At 48.9% G+C, this 22,741-nt stretch overlaps 1 protein-coding gene across 4 annotated transcripts in view; it reads left to right on the top strand.

Annotated features, from left to right (window-relative positions):
- CACNA2D3 (calcium voltage-gated channel auxiliary subunit alpha2delta 3) overlaps positions 1-22,741 on the top strand; it is an 860,181-nt gene that overhangs the window by 725,312 nt on the left and 112,128 nt on the right. The gene's annotated exons all lie outside the window — the stretch shown is intronic.

Below are 22,741 nucleotides of genomic sequence, written 5' to 3'. Positions count from 1 at the left end.
GTGTGTGTGAGTTTTGCCCTTCTTTGTCATGTTGAAGGATCTCTACAAATATGTATAGCCTTAGTTCTTATTTAAGACTGAGGCACTAAAATGCTGATTAAAGATTTCTCTACAAATGGACCTTACTATTGGTAAATCAATGCAACCCAGTCAATTTAAAGGCATGGCCTATAAAATGTTAATAGCTCTAAAGCTTACTTGGGGGATATAATCCCAGATCTCAGGATCTGGGATCTGGACAGGGGAATGGAGACCAGGCAGTCTCATCAGAGAGTATGCAGGTTTTCATTTTCTCAGTTCATCCCCTCATCCCTACTTCATCTGGACATCAGCATTTTTCAGGAATATATAAGACTAGAGGCCCGGTGCATGGGTGGGGTCCCTCAGCCTGGCCGGTTATCAAGGCCCATGGCGTGGGGGAAGGACCACGGGAGGTTGGCCATCCATGGGGAAGGGGGGCCTGGCTGGCTGAGGGGAGGGGCCACATGAGGTTGGCTGTGGGAGTGCACTGACCACAAGTGGGCAGCTGCTGCATTGAGCGTCCACCCCCTGGTGGTCAGTGCGCATCATAGCGACTGGTCAACTGGTTGACTGGTCATTCTCGTCATTCTGCCATTCTATAGTAACGGTCACTTAGGCTTTTATATATATAGATGATAGTTGTGGCATATGCAGCAGAATACATTTGTGGGGAACTGCTAATCTGTGCTTTCCAGCCAACCATGGCAGTGATTAGAATTGCTAGGGGATTTGTCCGTTTAAGCATTATTTTACAGTGTGTTGGTCTTGAAAGTAGCTATGTGGGCCAGTATTCCCTGTCCCCAGAAAACATCTTTCATTTGACCTCAGTCCAGGCATGTATCTCTCTCTGAGGAGCCTGTGAATGGCAACAGAGCATGGACAGTGCCTCATAGGAGTAAGGGATAGAGAGAGTCTCTGAAGAGGCCTGGAGTCTACTCCGGGCTTTCCCATCCATCAGCTCTGTGACCTGGGCCAGTTAGTTAACATCTCCAAACTGTCCTATCACTAACTCTTAGCCAAGCCCAAGGGAGTCTCAAGCTTGTCCAGTCTGTCACTCCCTCCCCAACAAGTGTAAGTGTGAAATGCTTCCCTCTCACAACTGTATTAATGTCTACAGCCACCCTACCCTTTCTCAATATTATAGGCCTCCTGGTGTGTGATGAGGATTGTGGGGAATCAGACAGGATGAGGCAAGGTTTGCCACGTATAGAGAAGTTACTCCCTCTGAGCCTTCAATGGGCAAGGCAACCGAGCTGGGGGAGGGCAAGGGTGCTCTTTGGTGGTGGGTAGTCCTCCTTGCTGGAGTGATGGAGGGGCTTTATCCACTGTTCCAGCTCCTTCTCCACACAGAAGTCCTTTACCACTCCATCCTCCCAGCTGTTTTTCAATAGCAGGGAGATTTGTACCTGCCTCATTATCTCATTCCCTTGATTCTAAAGGGCCACAAGTAGACACTTCTACTCAAATAAAAAGTAATCCGCATTGATGTGCACGCACTGAAAGGCCCCCAGTTCTTCAGACTTCCACCTCAGAGTATTAGCCTCAAATATCATTTTACCCAGGAGTCCCTGGGCTTGGGTGGGCCCCCCTTTTAAACTCCCATGTCATCCTGCACATACATGTCTTTCAAAGCGCTCACAGTGGCCATTGGTTGTGTGATATCTGTGCACCTGAAGAGATTTTAAGCATGAGAGCACATGGGCTGTACTCCTCACATGTCCTAGCACAGAAGATGCTCAGTTGGCATCTGCTGAATGAAGAGAAGCACAGATAAGGGAAATCCGTGAAGGGTAGAGGCAACGTGAGGATGCATTAACAGCAGGAGAGAAGACGAAGCCTCCTAGAAATAACCCTTCAGTGGATAAGAAAAATGAAATGTTTGATTTAACAAAGAAGAAAAGCAAGCTCACCTGCTCCATGCCTTGTTCCAGAATACCAAACACCAACAGTGGCCATGGAGCTTAAAGAGTTGGCTCCAAACCCAGGAGGAGTGAGTATTCTGCCCAACACTGGATAAATAGGCTGCTTTGCTCTCTCCTCCCTTGAATGAAAATAATCCAGTCCTTTATTAAACACTTGAAATAAAGAAGAGATAAAAGGAAGAGTAAGAAATGCAACTTTGAGAGGAGAAACAGTTTATTTTAAAAATCCCTGGGACCATTTAGTCCCCAACTGAGATTACTCTTAAGGCATGAACTCAAGTGTGGATGATCTTGAGCTGTAGTTGCAATACTCTGTTGATAAAAATAGTTAAGCATTGTGAGACATTAATCTCCCTGTACCATAGTGCACTTAAGATGAGGAAATCAGCAGCTCTTTGCTTTTGCCTGCTCATAGCAACAACCATTCAAGGAGGATTTTGATGTTTTGCTATAGGAGCAGGTGGGGTGATGGAGAAAGAGAGAGAGAGAGAGAGAGAGAGAGAGAGAGAGAGGCAGAGAGGCGCTCTCCAAGAGTACTTGGTGGATCTGGTCAACAGAAGGGTCACCATTAATCCTTTCTGGAACTCCATAAGGAGAGTGATTGTCCATCCTAGAAGAATATTATTATACCAAAGTTATCAATTATTGAACTCTTACTATATGCCAGGCGTTGTGCTAGATCTAACTTTATCATCAAGCTTTTACAAACAAGCAGAGGGAGGTTAAGCCTGAATTCTAATTCTGAGTCCATCATTACTCCATGCTACCACTTGGGTTTTTTCAGTAGACTAAGGAACAGAAAAAGGGTGGAGCAATCTTTCAAGAAGTGCTAGGACAAACCTAAAAGAAACACAGAAAACAAGGAATACAAAAGGCTGTAGCTAGGACCTGCTGGACAGGGAGAAAGGAATGTAGTCTTGGAGCCAGTCTGGGCTCCCAATGCAGGGTAGGACTCTGCAGGAATCACTGGACCATTTTGTCAAAGATCTACAGGAGACTATCATGTCCATGGGGTAGCAGCATGGATCCACAGCATCCTGAGTGCCAGGTGTCCCCAAGGTGCCAGGTGCCCTGGGGAAGGACCCATGTACAGTATGGAGATGGTGGAGACCTAGCATTGTGCAGAGGGGGGTTTTGCTCTGGCTGTACCCAATGAAACAGGGGATCCTGCCCCATCAATCAGAACTTGACCTAGGGGCTTAGCCAGTTTGTCTCAGTGGATAGAGTGTTGGCCTGCAGACTGAAGGGTCCTGGGTTCGATTCCAGTCAAGAGTATGTACCTAGGTTGCAGGCTCAATCCCTGGCCCTGGTCAGGATGTGTGTACGAGGCAAACAATCAATGTGTCTCTCTCTCACACAGATATTTCTCTCCTCTGTCTCTCCCCTTCCCTTCCACTCTCTCTAAAAATCAATAGAAAAATATCCTCAGGTGAGGATTAACCAGAAGGGGCGGGGGAGAGAGAGATAGATAGAGAGAGAAAGATCCCTAGCTCCTTCCACCATGTGAGGACCCTCTATGGACCAGAACTTGACCTAGGAACAGAAGCTACTCTAGGTATTCCAAGTAGTAAGACCCTGAATACAGGGAAGCAAAAGCTTTTATAATTACTGACGGGTGGAGAATGTGGGCTGGGAAGCATGAATGCAGATGGTTCTCAAGAACTTGCTTGAAAGCTCTCCAGACTTCACATCTGCCAGCACATCTGCCTGTAACTGCCTCCAGACTAGCATGACCTCTGTCTCAATCCAGCACTAGCTCTCTCATTTGGCAAATTCTAATCTAGAACCATCCATGGGTGGGGGACTCTGGGAAATACAGTCCTAGCTTCTCTTCCCTAAGGCAAGACAGGCCTCCTAAGGAGGAGGTGGTGATGTCCACTCGAATATCACTCAGAAATACCCTGGAACTTCCTGTGACCTCCAGTTACCATGGCCTTCTGTTTGCCCCACTGCCACCCCATTTCCCCTGCTTGTCTTGGTGAGAGGGGAGACAGAAGCTTTTTACCTGGGAAAGTTTAGGTATGGTGTGAGCCTCAGGTCCACTCCAGGTGACCGCCCAAGAGCCCACCAAGCCGAGTAGTTCTCTCACTGTATCCACTCACATGCTGCTGCAGTAAACACTGAAAACTTCTTGATAATGGTTAATGGCAAGAAATGAAAATACTCCTGAACCTTCCTGTGTATGCCTGTGCTGGCCTTCTTCATTATCCACATTGTGGTTTCTGAGAGCAGTTAAAGGGCCTCTGTGTGTTCAACCGGTCTGGGAAAAGGTACCATGCTCCCTGTAATCTCCTACCATGAGCAGCAGCATGGTCCTGCTAACCTGCCCCTGGACGGTGGCCATGGTCGCCTGGGGAGCTGCCCTGGGCCATGACGAGGCTCCCCAGGAAGGAGCACCAGGCTTCCTTAGTGATGCTTGACATGAAGTCAGGAAGGTGGCCACGCACACCCCAGATTTCTCCATGCAGTGCTGGCCTCAGCTATTGTGTTGGACTGCGTGTGAGGAGTTGCTTAAAGGATGGGTCTCTGGGCATGCAGCTAAGTTGCCCAGCCCCTATTGGAAGGAGCCATCAGTTGCATTTATCAGGACGCCATCCATTGCAAGCAACAAAAACCAAACTTAATGTGGCTTAAGCAAAACAGGCAAATTAAATGAAGTCTCATGATCAAAATGGTTGGGGTGGGTGGAAATTCACTGTTTTGTAACTAAAAAGTCCAAAGCTGCAGGTACAGTTGGAATCAGGGCTCAGCTGAGGTCACCAGGTTCTTAGTCTCTTGCTTCACTTGTCTGTGTCAGCCCTGTTCTCAGGCTGGCTGTTCCCGGCAGTGTCCCCAGCTCTCACCCACCAGCTTGGTAAACTCAGTGGAAAGAATCCTCTTACTTCCTGAAAGTCTCAGTTCAAAGTCCTGGGCCTGGCTCTCATTGGCAAAGCTCGGTAGGTGCCCATATGGCAGAGGAAGGGACGCATTCCTGTGCCTGCTGCGTAGGGGGCAAACTCCACACAAACCACATGGAGAGAAATTGAAGGCAGGACAGCCCCCTAAAGGAAAGGGTGTACTAGTAGGTATGGGTAAGGGAGGGCAAGGCTCTGCTATCCCCCCTCCCCCCAAAAAAGCATGCATGCCCAGCTGGCTAAAGCAAAAGCTGTCCGTTACGCTAGCACAGCCGGAGTTAGAATAAGTGCAGGCCATCTCTGCATCAACCCAGTCAAATTGCCCACCTTTTTGGACTTCCAGTCGCTCATTTGTATAATAAATAGGGTGGGTTTTAGATCCACTCCACCTTTCCACCTCTACACTTGTGCACATTGACTTGTCTACACCACAGCCAAACGGGGGTAGATCAGTTAGTTATTTCAGGCCAAGTTGTGTCAGAAAGCAGCAACACAACACAAAACAAAACAAACAAATAAAAACAGCCTGAAAAATCTCCCAACATTGTCGGTTAAGGACTCAGAAATATTCAAAACTGGTTTTGAAGAGACACACTCCCCAGAAGTGACCATGGTCTCTGCCACAGACAGGCAGAGCCTGCGGGAGCCCAGACGGAAGGCTGCTTTTGCCTAAAATTCTTTTGGAAACAGGGCCCCGCCTAACTCATCTGGTATACCGCGCTCTGGGCAGAAGTAATTATTTTTATGAGGCATTATTCATGTCTAGTCTACCTGAGGGCCACCCCAAATAATGCTTCTCTAGCTATTAAAGGCTTTATCAGGCACGCAGCGTCTCGAGCAGTTTCCTTTAGGGGAAACGAAAAAGATTCCTCTTGAAGTTTACCACCTCCAGGGGCAATTGCTGCCCATTCCAGGGCCACGTTAAGTGGTTGGCACCTGAAAAAAGGGCAGCCTTTCTCTTTTAAGTGCAGCCGGAACATGGGAGTGAAGGGAGCGGGAGAAGTGTTTCCATGCGGCCGAGGCAGCTTTCTTGTTTTGCTGTGAGCTGGCAAACCTCAACATGCTCAAGCAGCGTTTTGTCAGATTTCTTAAATGCTGAACATGGCACTGGCCCAAATGAATGTAGATGTTATTTTAGTGCTAGGAGAGATTTATTTTAATGTACAGATGCAGCCACTACAAAGGCCCTTTTAGTCGACTGGGGGCTCTGTTCCTGGCTCTTTGAGTCTCTACAAGCCCCCTCCTCAGTCTGGGGAGCTGGTGTACGCTGTGACATTGTAGAGTATCCCCCTTCCCTCTCCGTCTCCCAGGGCAGTGACAGGAGTGCTGACAATAATTAAAATTAAGACGCTTTGTGCAGGGAAAAGCAGTTTGCAAGGGTCCCTTCCCTTTCCCTGGAATTCAGAACCGTATGGCTTGATAAAAGAAAAGGCACCAACAGGAAACTAACTCGCCCAGCGCCTGGCTCAGCAGAGCAGCCCTAAGGGGCACAGCTCCTGATCGAGGACCTCGGTGCTCTGGGTGCGGAGGGTGCTGCTCAGGGATTGTTCACCTCCGAGATGGGAAATCCATCAGTGGGGCTGAGCCTCAGATACCAATATCTTGCACCTTGATTGAAGCCAAAATAAACGGGAAAGGAAGCACAGAGGAAGCCATGGCCACATGTGAGGCTTGGCCCAGCCAAATCTATGCTTTCAAGGCAAGATGAGAGCAGGGCAGCCACAGACAAAGTCGGGGGCGGGGGGTGTTGGAGAAAAGGGGGAACAATCACCAGACTCAGGGGCAGAAGAGAAACTGGAGCCGGGACAGTTCTCGTCCCCATCCCACTCCAGGCCCCTCTTTATAATAGTGTGTAATATCCCCTTTACTATCCCAAAATGAAATCCGTGGAAAATATAACCTATTTCTCTACAGGCTGCCAAACACAAAACGAAAGAAAGATCTATAGACTGCTCCAACTAAAATAGCAAGAAATCAAAGGAGAGTCGTTTATAACAGGATAATATATATTTTAGTGTGTGAGCGCTTGGGCACAACCACGAGAGAGACAGAAGGCAGTAGCCAGATGCTGTTTGGACATCTCAGCCACACACCAGGCCTCCTGGCTGAGGGGATTCTCTGAAATAGTCGAGTTGCAGGCAAAACAAAATGTGCTCATCTCTCTTTCACAGGCCTGTGGTTACATTTCTCGAAAATCCCATGGGCAAGACGTACTTCGTATTGAGATGTAAACAGAGGCCTAGACGGGGCGCATGCTTTCCAAGGCAGAGCCCTTGAAGCACAGAGGGCAAGGGGCCACTCTTCGCTGGGGGCCATCTCCATCTCCTGAGTCCATCTCCTGAGTCGGAGACCTTCCAGTTACTGTGACAAACTACAGACTTCCCAAACAGCCCCCTAGGGGGTGATGCAGCCCCACTGAGAACAACGGGAAATGGGCAGCAAACTTCTGAGTCAGGCTGTGGGCTCAAATCCCAGTTCCACCAAGTCCTAGCAGCTGTGTGGCCCCAGTTAAGTTACTTAACTACCTGCATGTTATCTTGAAAATGGAGAGAACTTCTTTCTTCCAGAGATTGCTGACAGCTTCGGTGGGAGATATATAAGCAGTGCCTGGCCCACTGTGCCCCCGTGGGCCGCCTGTGATTAGGACCAGCGCCTGCAGCCCTGTGTGCCTAGGGCCATGTCTCCTGGGTGTCACCTGCCTCCATAGAGACAAAGGTGTGGCCTCTGCTCTGCAGCGCCTGCTGGGGCACCCGCTTCCTTTGCTCTGCCACCTTGTTTCCAAGGACCCTCTTCTGGCTCCTTCCTTCAGAGAGAGGCAGCAAGCACGGCCTGGAGGCTTTGTGAGGTGCCAGTCCGCCCTTGGCACTCCTTTTGGCCTCCAGGAAACTGATCAGTTCACAAAAGTTGGAAAGAAAAAATTTAACATAAAGCAAAATGTGTGAGAAACAGTATGTGGGCTTATTCATCTCATATTAAGCAGATATTAGCCTTTTCTACAGGGATGGTCTCATTAAATACAAGAGTCTTTTTTTTTTTTTTAGTAATTTTCAGGTGACCTCCCTTTGTCCATTCATTTTAGGCATTTGTTTTTTAGCTTGTACTTTGAAGTCAGAAAGGTCTGGTTCCCGCAGCGTCCCTCCTGGCTTCCAAATCGGAAATTTCTGTCACGAGTCTTCCAGCTTGGCCACTCAGAAACCTTCGTGTCCTCGGCTATGAGACAGAGGTGGCAGTGACAATCTCCACCTGGGAGGATTTTGCCAATGTCCCAATTCAGAAACTCCCCACAGAGTTGGGAATATTCTGGGCAGTTGGGATTATATCAGGTCTAGCTTCCTTACCTTTTAGTAAAAAAAAAAAAAAGATGATGAAGCCTTCCATGGCGGTTTGAAGGCCTCTGCAGAGGGACCTCAGCATCCTAGCAGACAGATGGGTGGGTGACACAGTGTCTCAGTCTCAGAAAAACTGGGTGGAGACTCAGCTACAGGACATATAGTTTACTCAAAGCATGTCTGTAATGTACATTGCTGTTCCCGTGTGTGTGCACATGTGACATTTCTTGACTCTTCAGTACATGCCTGACACTACACTAGGCCCAGAACACGCATGAGCTCATTTAAGTTGCACTATGGTCCTCTACGGTGTATGTGACCCCTTCCCTGTTGCACAGATGAGGACACTGACTGGGATGCACACGGCCTGTATTGAGACAGGCAGGACCCAGACCCAAGTTCACTGGACATTTTTTTCAATCGGGACCTAGGTATAAGGAAACAGACACAGATGGCGACTAAGAAACTGCTAACATAGTGGGGCCTCATAAAATTGCTGAGCCCTCCCCTATAGAGGTGGGACTCCTGAAATCCCCTACCCCTGGTCCAGACAGGATCGGGCCAAGGTCATGGGCACCATGGAGGCCCCTCACAGGTGGGCAGATGGCTCATGACATGGGTAGAGAAGAGAGACTGGTCATTACAGTGGGGGCCTCAGAGGAGCCCTCCATCTTTTCCATTTGGAGACTTTGGTGCATGCTGAAGGCCCGATTCCCCGAGCAGGGGCGGAATTAAAGCTGATGAGTTCACAGCTCCCCTTGGCCTATGGAGAAAGCTGCTGGGACACCCCGGAGCCACAGCATGTTCTGAGAGGGCTCCCAAGGCTGTTTGCATCACGGGAGAGGAGGTGATGGAGCCCAGTGCCCAGGTTCTGTGCCAGGACTGGCCCTGAGTGGATGTGGGAGAGGCCTAAAGCAGGCATTGGATTGGACTCCCGAGGTCGCCCACCTTTGTTAGGGGGGTCACAAATGAGAAAGGGCTACAAACCTCAGTCCTCACATCTCAAAGTGGGCAATCAACGAAGCTTTATTTGAACTACAATGAATTCCTCTCATGAGCCTCCATGGTCCTGGTGGAAGCGTTCCCTGAATCTAGTGTCTCTCTTCTCCCCCAGGGCCCACCTGAGGCCAAAGGATGGGAGGAGGCATTCAGTCCAATGACGTGGCAGTCCCTGAGTTATGCAGCCCTATCTAGCTCTCTGTCATCAGTCCACGGTCTCTTGGCCAATCCCTGGGCCTCACTCTGACAAGCCTGCAGGGAGCTTCACTGTGTCTGACTGTGGCCTCCACCAGGCTGTCTATTCCCAGCACTGGCAGGGCTATTAGGAGCCAAGCTCCAGGGCCCTGCAGCTTCCCAGGCCTGCTGGCGAGAGTGGTGTATTGGGGGGTACTCCCCTCTGCTCTGGGTGTCCCCTCTCCCCCCCCCACCCACCTGATCTGGGGTTTAGAGCCCGGGTAGGAGCAGGAAGATGGGCACGGGAGTCTCTCCGGCAGCCCCCATCACTTTGGCTTCCCTGGGCTCCCTGTTTTTCCAACCAGGCCTTCTTTCCTAGGCAGTCTCCTTCGGGGGCTGGCGGTCAGGTGAAGAGGGTAAGAACTGACCCAGGCAGTTCCCCAGTCCTCCCTCCAGTCCTGAGATTCCCAGGGGCCTCAGCTTTTGAGACTCCAAAATCCAGCACTGACTCCTTTGTTCTCCGAGTTCCTGTGTGCCTCCCTTCCCTGAGGCCCTAAGCATGGAATGCTTTAGCTGAGGGAATGGAGAAGAGCCAGGGGGTGCCAGTGAAGTCTGGCAGGGATGTTGGTAACAATTGCGTTTCAAATTGTTATCTCTCAGAAAGCATGAGAGGCAACTGATTAACTGCCTAATGACTGGAGTGCAGTGCATTTGCTCATTCATTCATTCATTCATTCATTCAGTTTTGTTTAAAAGCCTGCTGGGCACCCAAGAGCCTTTGTAAAGGATAAGGGTCTGAAGTGAGAGACATTGAGGCCAGGCAGCCTGGCTCACCACAGAGGCCTCTGTCGACAGAGAGGTCTCCTGGGGGTGGGCCTTGAGAGAAGGATTTGGACTTCCCTTCCAAATTAGCCAAGGAAGCTCCTGCCCCACCCTGACAGCCCACCCTCCACACGCACGGGAACCTGACCAGTGCAGCCTGTTTGAAAGCCTGTTCAGGAGCCCAGATGAGAGGTCCGGTGTTGCCAAGCACGTGTTTGGGAGCAATCATTTAATGACAGAAGATGGCTTTCCCATCCTTGACATCTGCCTGATTAATTTATGGGACAAAACTGGTATCCTTCACTCCAAAACTGATTCCCAAATATTCTAAGCTCCTGAAATTCCAAGAGGTAGAGAAAAAAAAAGTGCTTGATTACTCCAAAATGCTGTCTGCCCCTCTCATTAATGCTCCCCCACTCCCCTCTCCCGGGTCCCCACTGACAATCGCCTTGTGCGCAGCTGTTCAAGGAGGATCTGCCTTGGGCCACGTCTGCCCCCAAGGTGTTTGACTTAGAGACGGGTCTCTAGGTGGCCAGAGGGGACCAGGCCCGGGGCATGTTGGACTGGCCCTAGCAGTCTGCCTTGCTACCTCAGTGCATTCAGCACGTGGTCGCCCTCGCCGGCTCTGGCTTCTGCTGTCCTTTCTACGGGCATCTGAAATGGGACACTGGATGGAGGTTGGGACTGGTGGTCTTGTTGACTCACCATCAGAAGGGCAGTTCTGCTTGTGATGAGCTATTCCCCAAATAGTCAGCAGTGTCTGTTTGCACCTCCTTGTTAGGTCCTGGCCATTGTCTGTAAAGACTAGGCAGGGGCAGCTGCTTCACTTTTATCAGCCTGAGAGTTCTCACTCTCACCAAGTTCATTCCCAGCTGGGGGTTTTGCATGTGACCTAAAATTCTCCTCACGCTCCCTGTTCACCTGGTCCCTAGCTCCTCATGAGTTCTTTCTCATCCTACAGGTCCTGACTCTTTATTGAATAAGTCCCTAACTCTACCTGTAGGAAAAGCAATGTGTCCTCAGAGTCACCTTAAGGTGATGGTCCAATCACCTAAACAGATCAGTCATCAGAATCAGGAAAAGACAGCAGCAATTTGAATATTCTTATAAGTGGTGCAAATATTCTGGATCCTTTAAATAGAGAACGAGGTATGACTTATCCTGGAGCCTTCAGTCTGCATTTTTGTCTGACAGAAGAAAAAAAAACCCCACAGAGAGCTTGCTAGAACTCACGGCTGTGGAAACCTCCTCAGCTTCACTCTGTGAGGTAAAAGCAAGGGTGAAGATCACTGCCTAGTAGGGAGAGTTTAGGCCTGTCACTAACTTCTCTCATCCTTGGTCTTCTTATATACAGTGTGGCTGGGATTACTGCCCACTTTGCACAGGGTTGTAAAGGTTGGCTATAAAGTATCTAAAGCTTCTAGCAGATGCCTGGCACATAGTAGGGGGCTTAATAAATGGTATTAACAAATGTAATTATCAATACTACCATTGTTATTAAGTGATACTAGAGGCCCAGTGCACGAAATTCATGCACGGGGGAGGGGGGGTCCCCTCAGCCTAGCCTGCACCCTCTCCAATCTGGGACCCCTTGGGGATGTCTGACTGCTGGTTTAGGCCCAATCCCTGGCAGTCAGACATCCCTCTCACAATCCTGGACCGCTGGCTCCTAATCGCTCACCTGCCTGCCTGCTTGTTCGCTTCTAACTGCCCCCCCACCAGCCTGATCGCCCCTAACTGCCCCCCTGCCATCCTGGTTGCTCCTAACTGCCCCCCCACTGCCGCCCAGGTCGCCCCCAACTGCCCCCTTCTTGCTGGCCTGGTCACTCCTAACTATCCCCCCCCCCCCCGTGGGCCTGGTTACCCCTTACTGCCCCCCCTGCTGGCCTGGTCGCCCCCAACTGCCCCCCACCAGCCTAGTTGCCCCTCACTGCCCCCCACCCCCCCGCCAGCCTAATTGCCCCCAACTTCTCCCCCTGCTGGCCTGGTTGCCCCCAACTGCACCGCACCCCCCACCAGTTTGGTCGCCCCTAACTGCTCCCCCTGCCAGCCTGGTTGCCTCTTACTGCCCCCCCAACCACCCCCGGCTGACCTGGTTGCCTCCAACTGTCCCCCCTGCCAGCCTGGTATCCCCAAGCAGCCTGCTTGTTCAGTCGTCCCTCACTAACCCCCCTGCCAGCCTGGTTGTAGGCAGCCATATTATGAGGGTGTGATGGTCAATTTGCATATTACCTCTTTATTATATAGGATAATTCCTATAAACCTATTTATAAAACAATTTTCTTCATGGAATACATCTTATGTAATTCTGATATGTGTCTAGTGAGTAGACAAACCTGTTTCATGAAACAATTCATTTGCAAGCAACATCAAAATGTTGAAATTGACCAAGCTAAAATGACAGAGCCCTGAGGTTGGGGATGGGCAGTACCTGGCATGGTGTAGACGGGATTGATGTGCTGATGGCAAAACTCAGGGTCCAGGCTTCACGTAGGAGGGATTAGAAGTAAGACCACACCTCTCCATGCCATCCCCCCTCCCCTTGTTCAGTGAAAAGTCTGATTGTATGAACACCCCCAATTCCTAACTAGTACCCCTCATGGGAAGCATGCAGACCCCCACCTTTCCCTGCAGATCTGTTCACGTCTCACATCTGTTCCTTGCTGAGAACCTTTTTGTGGCTTTCCATTTTGCACCGGACTGAGCCCACGCCACCTGCATAGCAAAGATAGGTCTCCTGAGAGAGAAAACTGTTTGAGAACAGCTGACATCCCCATCAGCCCAGTACCCAACCATCCCATCATTCATTCCACATGTGTTCACAAGGACCTGCCTGAGCTGGGCACTTTTCTAGGTACAGGTATACAGGTACCTGAAAAGCCTCTGACATCAAGGAACTTACCTCTAGTCAGGTGGGAATGAAACACGATGAATAATCCATAATATAATTTAATGCCTAATATCAACAAATGCTTTGAAGAAAAATAAAGCAGGTTTGACTAATGACAAGAAGGTCATCACCCCTAGCCAGTTTTGCTCAGTGGATAGAGCGTAGGCCTGCAGACTGAAGGGTCCCCAGTTCAATTCTGGTCAAGGGCACATGTCTGGGTTGTGGGCTCGATCCCCAGTAGGGGGCATGCAGGAGGCAGCCAATCAATGATTCTCTCTCACCATTGATGTTTCTATCTCTCCCTCTCCCTTCCTCTCTGAAATCAATAAAAATATATTTTAAAATATATTTAAAATATATTAATATATATATATTTTTTTTTTAAAAGACACTTAAAAAAAAAAAAAAAAAGGTCATCAGAATATTCTGTAGCCCTAGCAAAATCATGTTTATTCCCTACTGCTGTGAGGGAGAACTCTACCTTGTCAGGGTCTAAGGAGTGTCCCAGAAAGGAAAGGTCAGACAGATACGGAAAGGGTCCTGGGGTCTGGGTCGCTCTCCCCGGTGTGGGAATCTGATGGACATCTGGCTACTTTAAGAATAGTGGAGCTCTCAAGTCTTAATAAATCAGCAGTTGCTTGGTTAAGTGGCCAATTTTCCTAGTTGAGCCATCAGTTGTCCTAAGTAGTCTGTTGTTCAAATAAATATGTTTGGGGGATGTTGCTCAAGTAAATCATGAAGTATTTTTACTTTATAGTCTTATCTTTCTAGGTAAGAGTTTTCTGGAACAAATAGTACAGTCATATTGATAGAGGCAGCCTTGGTTACCAGTCCTGACATGGAGCTGCAGACCCAAATTATCTCCATGCTCTCAGGGTTAAGTGTGCAACAGAGGTCACCCCAGGTCATTGCCTGGGGTGTGCTGTGTAGCCCTCCATGTAGGGTTGCCAGATTTAGCAAATTAGAACATTTTTATCTGGCGACCCTCTCGGAGTGCTTTGGATTTTACAATAACTTGTCTATATATTAAATCAACATTTTCAGCCTTTCCTGAGGTGTCAAAATATCTCACAATATCCAGATCACGTTCCCTCGAAGCATCAGCTGAGCTGAGCTGAGCTGCTCCCTTCACAGCAGCCCAGAGCAGTTTCTCATTCGCCACTGGAGGACCTGCGTCTGGGAGCCCGGCTCCCTCGGGTGAGCTGAGTTTGCGTGGATGCGTCCCTTTCCTTCTCTGTGCCCTGGGACATAATGAGCTGTAGAGTCAGAGGTGCTGGACACGTGCCTCCAGCTCCGGGAGCCACCCACGTGGGTGTTTTAGTGCTGCTTGGCCTTCAGGACTGTCACATCCAGCATGGAGGTGTTGGCAAATACATGTGACCATTCCATTATGGGTTTTGAAATGTTTGGAAACCTGAACCTTGATTTGGTTATAATCTCTTCGGTAATTGTTATTAGGTGGCGACCTAATAAGAAATTGTTAACTGGGGAGCTATAATTTGGAAGCTTATAATTTTCTTAATGGACATTGATTGGTGTAACCCTGATTAAAATACAATAAAGCCTGAGGCTTACATGTTTTACTCTGAAAGGCTGAAAGGACGAGGGAGTTGACTCTAAAAATGTATTGGCTCTGAAAACCCTATTAAAATAATATTATTTGAAGAGTTTTGTGAGCATAAAATGATCTGACAAAAACGTTTCAATGCCAGCTCCACGGGCCTCGGAAAGCGGAGGGAATATAGGTTTCTGCAGATGAGAAGCCTGGAAAATGCTTCCAGATTACCTCAGGGGTGAAAAGAAAATTATTATTCCATCCCACGGCCCTGGTAATTCTTTTCAACGTTGATTCTGTCAAATAATTAGAACCCAAACAGAGGAAGCATTCATAATTGTCATTTATGATACTTTACCGAAGATGGCTGCTCCCGAGAGCTCTGGCAGGGCAAAAACAAAGTGATTATGAAAGAAATGTGTAGGCAGCGGGACCAGGCCTTCCTCCACACGTTCCCAGAAGCCCAAGCCAGACAGAGGGTGGGATGGTTTCAGATTAAAATGGGCCTCCGAAGCTGTGACTCTTCAAAGAAAATCTTCTGCTATCGCATTGTCAATCAAGTGATAATGAGCCCTGTTTCCCCTCCCTCCTCTCAGCACAGACATAGATCATGTAGCTTTTTGTGACTTAAAAGCATGTAAAAGAAAGATTACCACCCCCCATACCACAGGGAATACTTCAGAAGTGAACTATGCAATTGGTTAGGGGGTTATATTTAAAATACCTCCTCCCCTCTTGTAATTGTATTTCTTCACCCAGCAGAGGCAAACATATGAGGTGAGTCTGCTGCTGTGAGAATGTTTCTCTGTGCTGCCCCCCCCCCCACCCGCACCTAATTTTTGAAATAATACCATACCTTGGAGATTAATCTTCAGGCTTTACCAAGATACCAAGATTATAACAAACGGATATTGCTTTGATCTAAATATTTTTCAAAAGGTGGTTGGTGATCATTCTCCCTCCCCTATAATCTTTTAAGAAAGCCTCTGGCCTCGCCAGTCTGACACCCAGGAGGACATGGGCCCAGCTGCCTTTGCTTCCCCCTCATCTTTGCGAGGATGCTCTGTTCTCAATTTTGCTCAAATTAGTCCCAGGATTTCAGTTGTCTTTTTTTGTCCAACATTCCATCATGCAATTCATTAAAATCTTCACATGAAATATTTAACAGATGAGCTATGTCATAATTCACATTACAGTTTTAAATGGTTATTCATGTGGTAAGTCATTTATCCTGGACATTAGCAGACCTCTGGAATGGCATCCCATTTGATGTAAGGACGGTTAGAGTTCTTTTCCTCAAGGCTCCAGAACGGTGGCCTTCTTCCAAACCCCCAGCTAATCGTGAAATATCCCAAAAGAGTGACATTCAGATGCATTGTTAGTTCTACTCGCAATTAACTGTTTTGAAAACAAACAGAAGAAACATTTAAACAAATGTGGCTTGGCTAACAGCTATTGCAGTTGACCGTTAATTAAGGCAAGTTGGAATCTAAATATGCCAGGCCTTGTTACTATCACCGCTAGCGGGCCTTGCCATGGTACACGAAGGAAGGAAAATCTGGGGGCTCTGTCAAAGGGGGCCTGAGGACAGGGTAGGAGGTATTAACCCCGTCCTAGAAAATAGCCCCTACCCTGCTTGAGCTCATTTTCTGCATGAGATCATGTATGGCCAGCATTTACTTATAGAATTGGGGTTTTAGGAAAACTGACTCCACGCCTAAGTGATGAATTATATGCGAAATCCTTAGCAGGTATTTTATTTATTACCTTATTATAGTATTATTGTCTCTACCATATCCCTACCCATGGATTGGACTCTATTGGAAGAAAACTCTCCTGCTTATGGGCCACCAGCCCAGGGCAGCTCTGGGACCTGTTTCTCTGCCTGTGCATGGAGTGAAATAATTGTACACATGCTGCGAGCACTAGCCAGCTGGGTGAGAAGCTTTGTGGCCAGGCAGCCTGGCTGCTGAGCACGCAGAGCTGATGGTGCCCGCACTGGGACAATAACCATCTTCCATTTTCTGCCTCATTTTGCCGGCGTTCATGTCATCCTTTCCCTTTCTTCATTATCATAATTTTGTGGAGTGTTTACCCACCGATGTTACCCCCTGAGGGATGTGGCCAACAGCCGACGGTATGGCTTTTTCATGGATGAATTACTGTTCGGTCTCCATACATTGGCATGAAAGGTTGACTTGGTGATGAAATACGAGAAAAAAAGGATACACATTCTAGGAACAAATCATAACTTGGATGTTGACAGCCCTATCAAGTCTTTAGAGTGTCCTAATACACATCATTTTATTCTGTATCAATTATCCACATCCCACAAAAGTTCTGTTTAAAAGGAAAGCCAGCGTGACTCTCTTTGTACAGACAGATAGGTGAGTTGACATATCCAAGAGCACAGAGCAGGAGCCTTAGAAAAAGGGTTTGGAACCAGTTCTCCTGGTAGCAACACGTTCCTGGTTATAACCTGTGGATGGTGGCAGTCTCCGACCTGAGCGTTCCACAGGCATGTGAATACCTGGGATGGCTGGGGGGCTGGGCGAATGGAAGTGGGGGTGTTTGTGTGAGCTTGGGTACCAGGCATGGTAAGTGCTATTTTATAAACCGGATTTGTGCTCCTGGGGGTATGTTGCAACTGGGGACCAAGCTCACAGAAAATTATTTCTAAATGAATACAATATGAAAAAGTTATTTTATTTCTAATTTTGCATGTAACATTGTTCTTTGGTGAGTCTCGGATTACACTCGAATGCATGTCTATTAACCTGATATGAGATGCATGCATGATTTCATCTTGAATGCATTTGAATATAATAGCACTGGAAATGTAATTTGTATTCTTAAATTTTCTAAGGCAAAATAAATAAATCTTGGGGGTGGTAGCCACATTGAGCATATTGCATTGATTTCTTTGGGTTTCTCTCAAGCTAATCACTCACTTCCCCTTGCAAATCCAGGTCTTCTCACATGGGCAGTTCTAACTGGCCTATGTCCTCAGACCTAAGTCATCCTCCTTTTTCTCACCTTCGGGGAGTGGGTAACATGCAGACGTTACCTTCCATCCTTGAAAAGCGCCAGGCCTTCTCTCTCATCCCTCTTGTTACCAGGGCTCACTGTCCAGGACAACTCCCTGCTGCAGTACAAATGTTCTAGATCTGTGTGGCCCAGTGCAGTAGCCACTAGCCCCCTGTGGCTACTGAGCACTTAAAATGTCACTCCTGCAACCCAGGAACTAAATTATTCATGTTATTTCCTGTTCATTTAAGTAGTCACATGCAGCTAGTGGCTACCAGTTTGGGCCGCGCAGGACCAGAGCATGTGATTGAGGCCAGCTGTCTGTACCAGTTCCAGCGCAGTGATCAGTACATTCTGCTAATGGACTGGCCTCTCTGCTTTGGTGCCTGGGTGATGCTCTGTGCTCCCCCCCATCAGCTCTGAGAGCTGGAGTGCAACCCTCTCCTCGGTCATCGGACTGCCCTCCCCAGCCCCCATCCTGGCTGCTGCATCCCTTGTGTCTTCATCTCATGTCCTCACCACCCCGCACATATTGGGCTTCTGATAAACTTGGGAGGAAGGAGAAGGAGAATCAAAGTAGGTAGGAAGGAAGTTAGGAAGTTGGAGAAAGATGAAGTCTGGGAGTTAGATACCTCATGCGGCAGGGCGGCGGGGGCAGGGGTTGCTGTGGTCTGTACTGCAGAGATGAAAATCTTAGAGTATTGCGGTGAGTCACAGGAACAGGCACGTGAATAACCAGACGAGACATTGGTGCTCCAGGTGCCTGAGTATTCCATGTGCAAGGCTCTGGGGTTTTGGGGAAGGCAGTTCTCCTAACATTGATCCTGCTGTTTCGCTGGGTTCAAAGACCATCGCTGTGTTTCGGGGTCACTGTCCTAAGAGAATCACCCAAATGTATTGGCACATGGGCAAAGATCTCCAGGGTCTATTCTGCTCCTGGGAGGTGAGTGAGGTACCACCAGGCGCTGTTGTGGGAATGGGGCTCTGCCCCTGCCCTCCTGTGGAGGGTCCCCAGCAGGGAGCCTGGGAGGGTCCCAATGAGACGGAAGTGGGGCGTGCCACCAACTCCAGGGGTAATATGGTGATGATTTGCTGGACTGTCTGAGACATTTCAGACCCAGGGATGGTGTTTTTATTTTCTTCTTTCTCTTTGGGACTTGGGTTTCACTAAAGCATTTTCTGTCTTTGTTTTCTTTATTCAATTAGCAAGATTGACTTGAACCAGAATGTACTGTTATGGCTTGAAATGTTGTTGAAAGAACAAAATGGACGGACATGACGAATACCTCAGGTTCCATTTGGAGTGGGGAGGAGGAAGAGAGTGGGACTTACCGGAATCATAATGATTGTTTGCCCAATAAAAAAACGAGACAAGAAAAAAACATGGAGGAAAGCAGTGAAAGGAAGATACATGTCTGTTTCTTGAAGTTCACCTATATTTTTTGGAATAGAGCCCAGGATGTTTGTTTGGGAGGGGGGTATTTTTATTCCGGCTTTTTTAGTGTGTGTTTTTCTGTTGTTGTTGATTTTTACTTTACATCGTTTGCATGCTGATATAATTAACCAAATGCCCAAGTGGCTGTGGCTGCCGAAAACTCATCGCATTCTCCTGGTCCCCTGCCATCTGGGCCATGTCTCAAGTGCATCCTTCCCAGGCTTCCCTCGTGGACTTTCTGAAACAGAGTCTGAGGTCCTGCCACTTCTCCATTTAAAGGGCCCGAGTGGCTCCTCAGACCCCACCGCAGCAGGCAGCACCCTTTTCTGTAAAGGGCCACAGAGCAAGGGTGTTAGGCTTTGTGGCCATTGGGTCTCTGCCTTGTCGCAGACAGTGTGACCCGGTGAGAGTCACTGGGTTCCCATAGAAGTCCAATTGCAGAAAGAGGCTAGGGTGGCCCTGGAGCTGACCCCTGGCCTCCGGGATCCCTTCAGATGCCTTGGCCTGGCATTCTAGACCTCTTGCCATTTGACCTCAGTCTGCACAACCATGGCCTCACCCCCGACCCCTCACTTCACCCTTTAAAACCTCAGAAGACACGGGGTCTTTTAAAAGGTTTCACCCTTTTGCCTGTGCTGCTTCTGCACATGAATTACCATCTTTTCTCTGTTCTTACTTTTCATATGGGTTGGATCTCGGTGCATTACCTTGCAGAAAGCTCTCACCCACTGCCCAAGGTCAAGGCCGCCCCCCTCTGTGCTCCACATTCTCTGTCTAGGCCTCTGATGTCCCCTTTCCCATGTGGCTACTTCCCAGTGAGATGCTGAGGGAGCGTGTGCTTTCATCCCCCTAGTACCCAGCCTGGAGTTTGGCTTGGAGAGGCCCCTGAACAAATGGTCATGAGTCTCAGAACCATAGGGAAGTATAGTGACATGCAGGTGAGAATTTGCAAACCCAGCCAGGTGGTGGGAAGCCATGGGCCAGCATGGCTGAGGGGGTATGAGGATCAGGGAGCGAAAACAGAGCCAGGTCAGAACCTAGAGGACCCGTTGCACCAGGACCGTCTGGGAGCCCGCTGGCATCCACCTCACAGCCCAGACAAGGGAGTTCAGGAGCGAGGGAAGCCGTGTCTAGTTTAGGGCATCGGGACCAGGGAGAGGATGCAGCCTGCTGGAGTGAGATCAGAGGAAGCAGCCCGCATGATTAATGGGACGGAGGGACTGACTCATGAGGAAAGATTAAAGCGCTCCTCGGAGCTAGGGTACAGACTGAAAGGGGCAGATGATAGCAGGCTGCAAGTATGAGATGGATAAACACCCAGGAGGGAGCCACTGGCTTCATTAGGGAGGTGAAAACAGGGCTCCATCCCAGAAGGAGGAACTCCTGGCCATGGAGGAACTCAGATGTGGGGTGGGCCGGGGGCAGTGGGGCTGCTGGAGCTGGAAGTACCATGGGGTGACTCTTTCAGAGAACCCTCTACTCTCATCCTGCAGGGTCTCAGGTCTGCCTTGGTGCTGCCCTTAGCCCTGGGAGGCAGCCTCAGAAGTGCCCGCCTGCCAGGCTGGGAGGACTGACTGGAGAGGGTGCAGGAGGGCAGCTACAGGGAGCGGTGCCTCTGGGACAGACAGAGAGAGACAGACCCATGTCCCTCCCTCTTCTTAGATACCAGTGAGTGGATGCCAGGGCAGTGTGGAGGCCCTTTGCTCCGAAGCCAGGTTGCTTCTGCCCTCCCAGTTTTGGGTTGAACCCCAGACACTCATTCCAAACCCCCTCCTGAGAGCACAGGGCCACCCTCCCCTCTGCCTGCAGCAAGCCCAGCCGGCACCCTGGCCCACAGCTTCCTCAGAGGGCTCCTCCCAACAGGGATGGGCCTGGCAGACATTTTGGGAGGCAAGATTTACTTGAAACAGCATTAAACAGCCCCCGGGCTCCAGCATCAGCTGCCCTCGGGTATTCTCTGGCATTTTCTCCAGGGCTGGGCAGAGCAGCTGGTGTCGTCTGACATCACCGTAGGCTGTTAATAACCAGTTCACCAAGGCCTGTAGTAGAGAGGCGTGCTGGACGCTGGGTGACATTCGGATCACCTGGGGTGCTTTTCTTAAACTACCTGCAGGGTCTCAGGCCTGCTTTGGTGCCCTCCCAGCCTGGCAGGCGGGTACTTCTGAGGCCGCCTCCCAGGGCCGAGGTCAGCCCCAAGGCAGGCCTGAGACCCTGCAGGACCTCAGGGAGCTTCTGGTCCAGAGGGCAGATGCCACCTAGGGCAAAGCAGGATGGAGCCAGAGTCTGAAATGGCTCCTCTCAGAGACTTTTCATTCTGCATGCTGCAGCCATGCGTGGGTGTGATCCTAGGGTTCACCTCTCATTCCCAGCCCTGACATTCTGGGTGCAAAGATAGAGGACGAGTCTCTCCCATCCTTGACTCTCAGGGCTTCCTTCAACGATGTCTTTAGAAAATAGCAATGTACTTGATAGTTATAAGGGTAACAGCCCAAGACCTCCATGAATCTTCCAGTTCCCACAGCCAACACAGCCCTGATTACCCAAGTGGGGAGTCCAACAGGTTTTAGAAGTATCAAATGAACTCTTTTTTTTCTTTTCTTTTTCTTTCTTTCTTTTTTTTTTTGGTAATTGCGTATTTCTTTAGATAGATATTATTACTTAGGTTGAGGTTACTTCATATATTTAAATAAAAGGAAAAAGCATGGAAAGATAACAATACTGGTAGTATTTAGACATGGCAAAAAGTGTTGGTGAGGGGAGAGGGTGGGATTGTTTGCAATGGACTGAAGTTTGCAAAACTGCCCTGGAATAAATGGTGTCCCACAGGGAGTCCAGTATTCCCAGCGAGTCTCATTCTTTCTTTTCAAACTCCTCTGAAGCTTTCTCACCACCCGAAGAGACTTTTTGCTCTGACTTGAGCACTTTCTGGAACGGTTCAGTAGGTACTTGGTCTTGGCTTCGTGGAGAGAAATAGTGTGAGCTTGCTTCTTTCATAGTTCTGAGGTTCTACCCAATTCTACTTCCCAAACTTTCATATCACTTCTTCCCTTTCTGTTCCTCTCCCTAGGCTTGGCAATCCCTGTTGCTTTAGGGAGCTTTGCACAGACAAACAGAATGTGTGACTCCCTCAGAGTTCCTGGGGAGAGATCATTGAGATGTGAATGGGAGTGGGGAGGGAGTGGGGGGGCGGGCAGTTAAACTAAGTCACGTAGCAGTGACTCACTTCCGGAGACCAGCCTTATGACAAAGGCTTTTAAGCTTCATATCTCACTAACACACGGATAGTGCACATTTTAGAAATGCCAGTTTCTAAAACGGGAACTCTTGGAGAAACAGTGATCTTCTGAATATCATTTTTCCCCCGTTTCTGTATTTAGCTTGTGTTGGGGAAGAGGTAACCAAGAAATGATGAATTTTAGAAATACTCAAGTCACCTGCCTCTAAAGAACCACCTGCCCCTGATCAGTTTGCTCTGCATCAGGAGTTCTGTGAGTGCAGGTCCCCTTGGGAATCCCTTACCTGAAAGATGACATGCCATTGCTGTGCACATCTTTCTTTTCAAACTCCTCTGAAGCTTTCTCACCAGCCGAAGAGACTTTTTGCCCTGACTTGAGCACTTTCTGGAATGGTTCAGTAGGTACTTGGTCTTGGCTTCGTGGAGAGAAATAGTGTA

Source organism: Plecotus auritus (genome assembly GCF_963455305.1).
Source record: "Plecotus auritus genome assembly, chromosome: 6".
Classification (NCBI taxonomy): domain Eukaryota; kingdom Metazoa; phylum Chordata; class Mammalia; order Chiroptera; family Vespertilionidae; genus Plecotus; species Plecotus auritus.
Note: the sequence above shows the minus strand (reverse complement) of the source record. Positions and strands in the feature narration are given on the sequence as shown.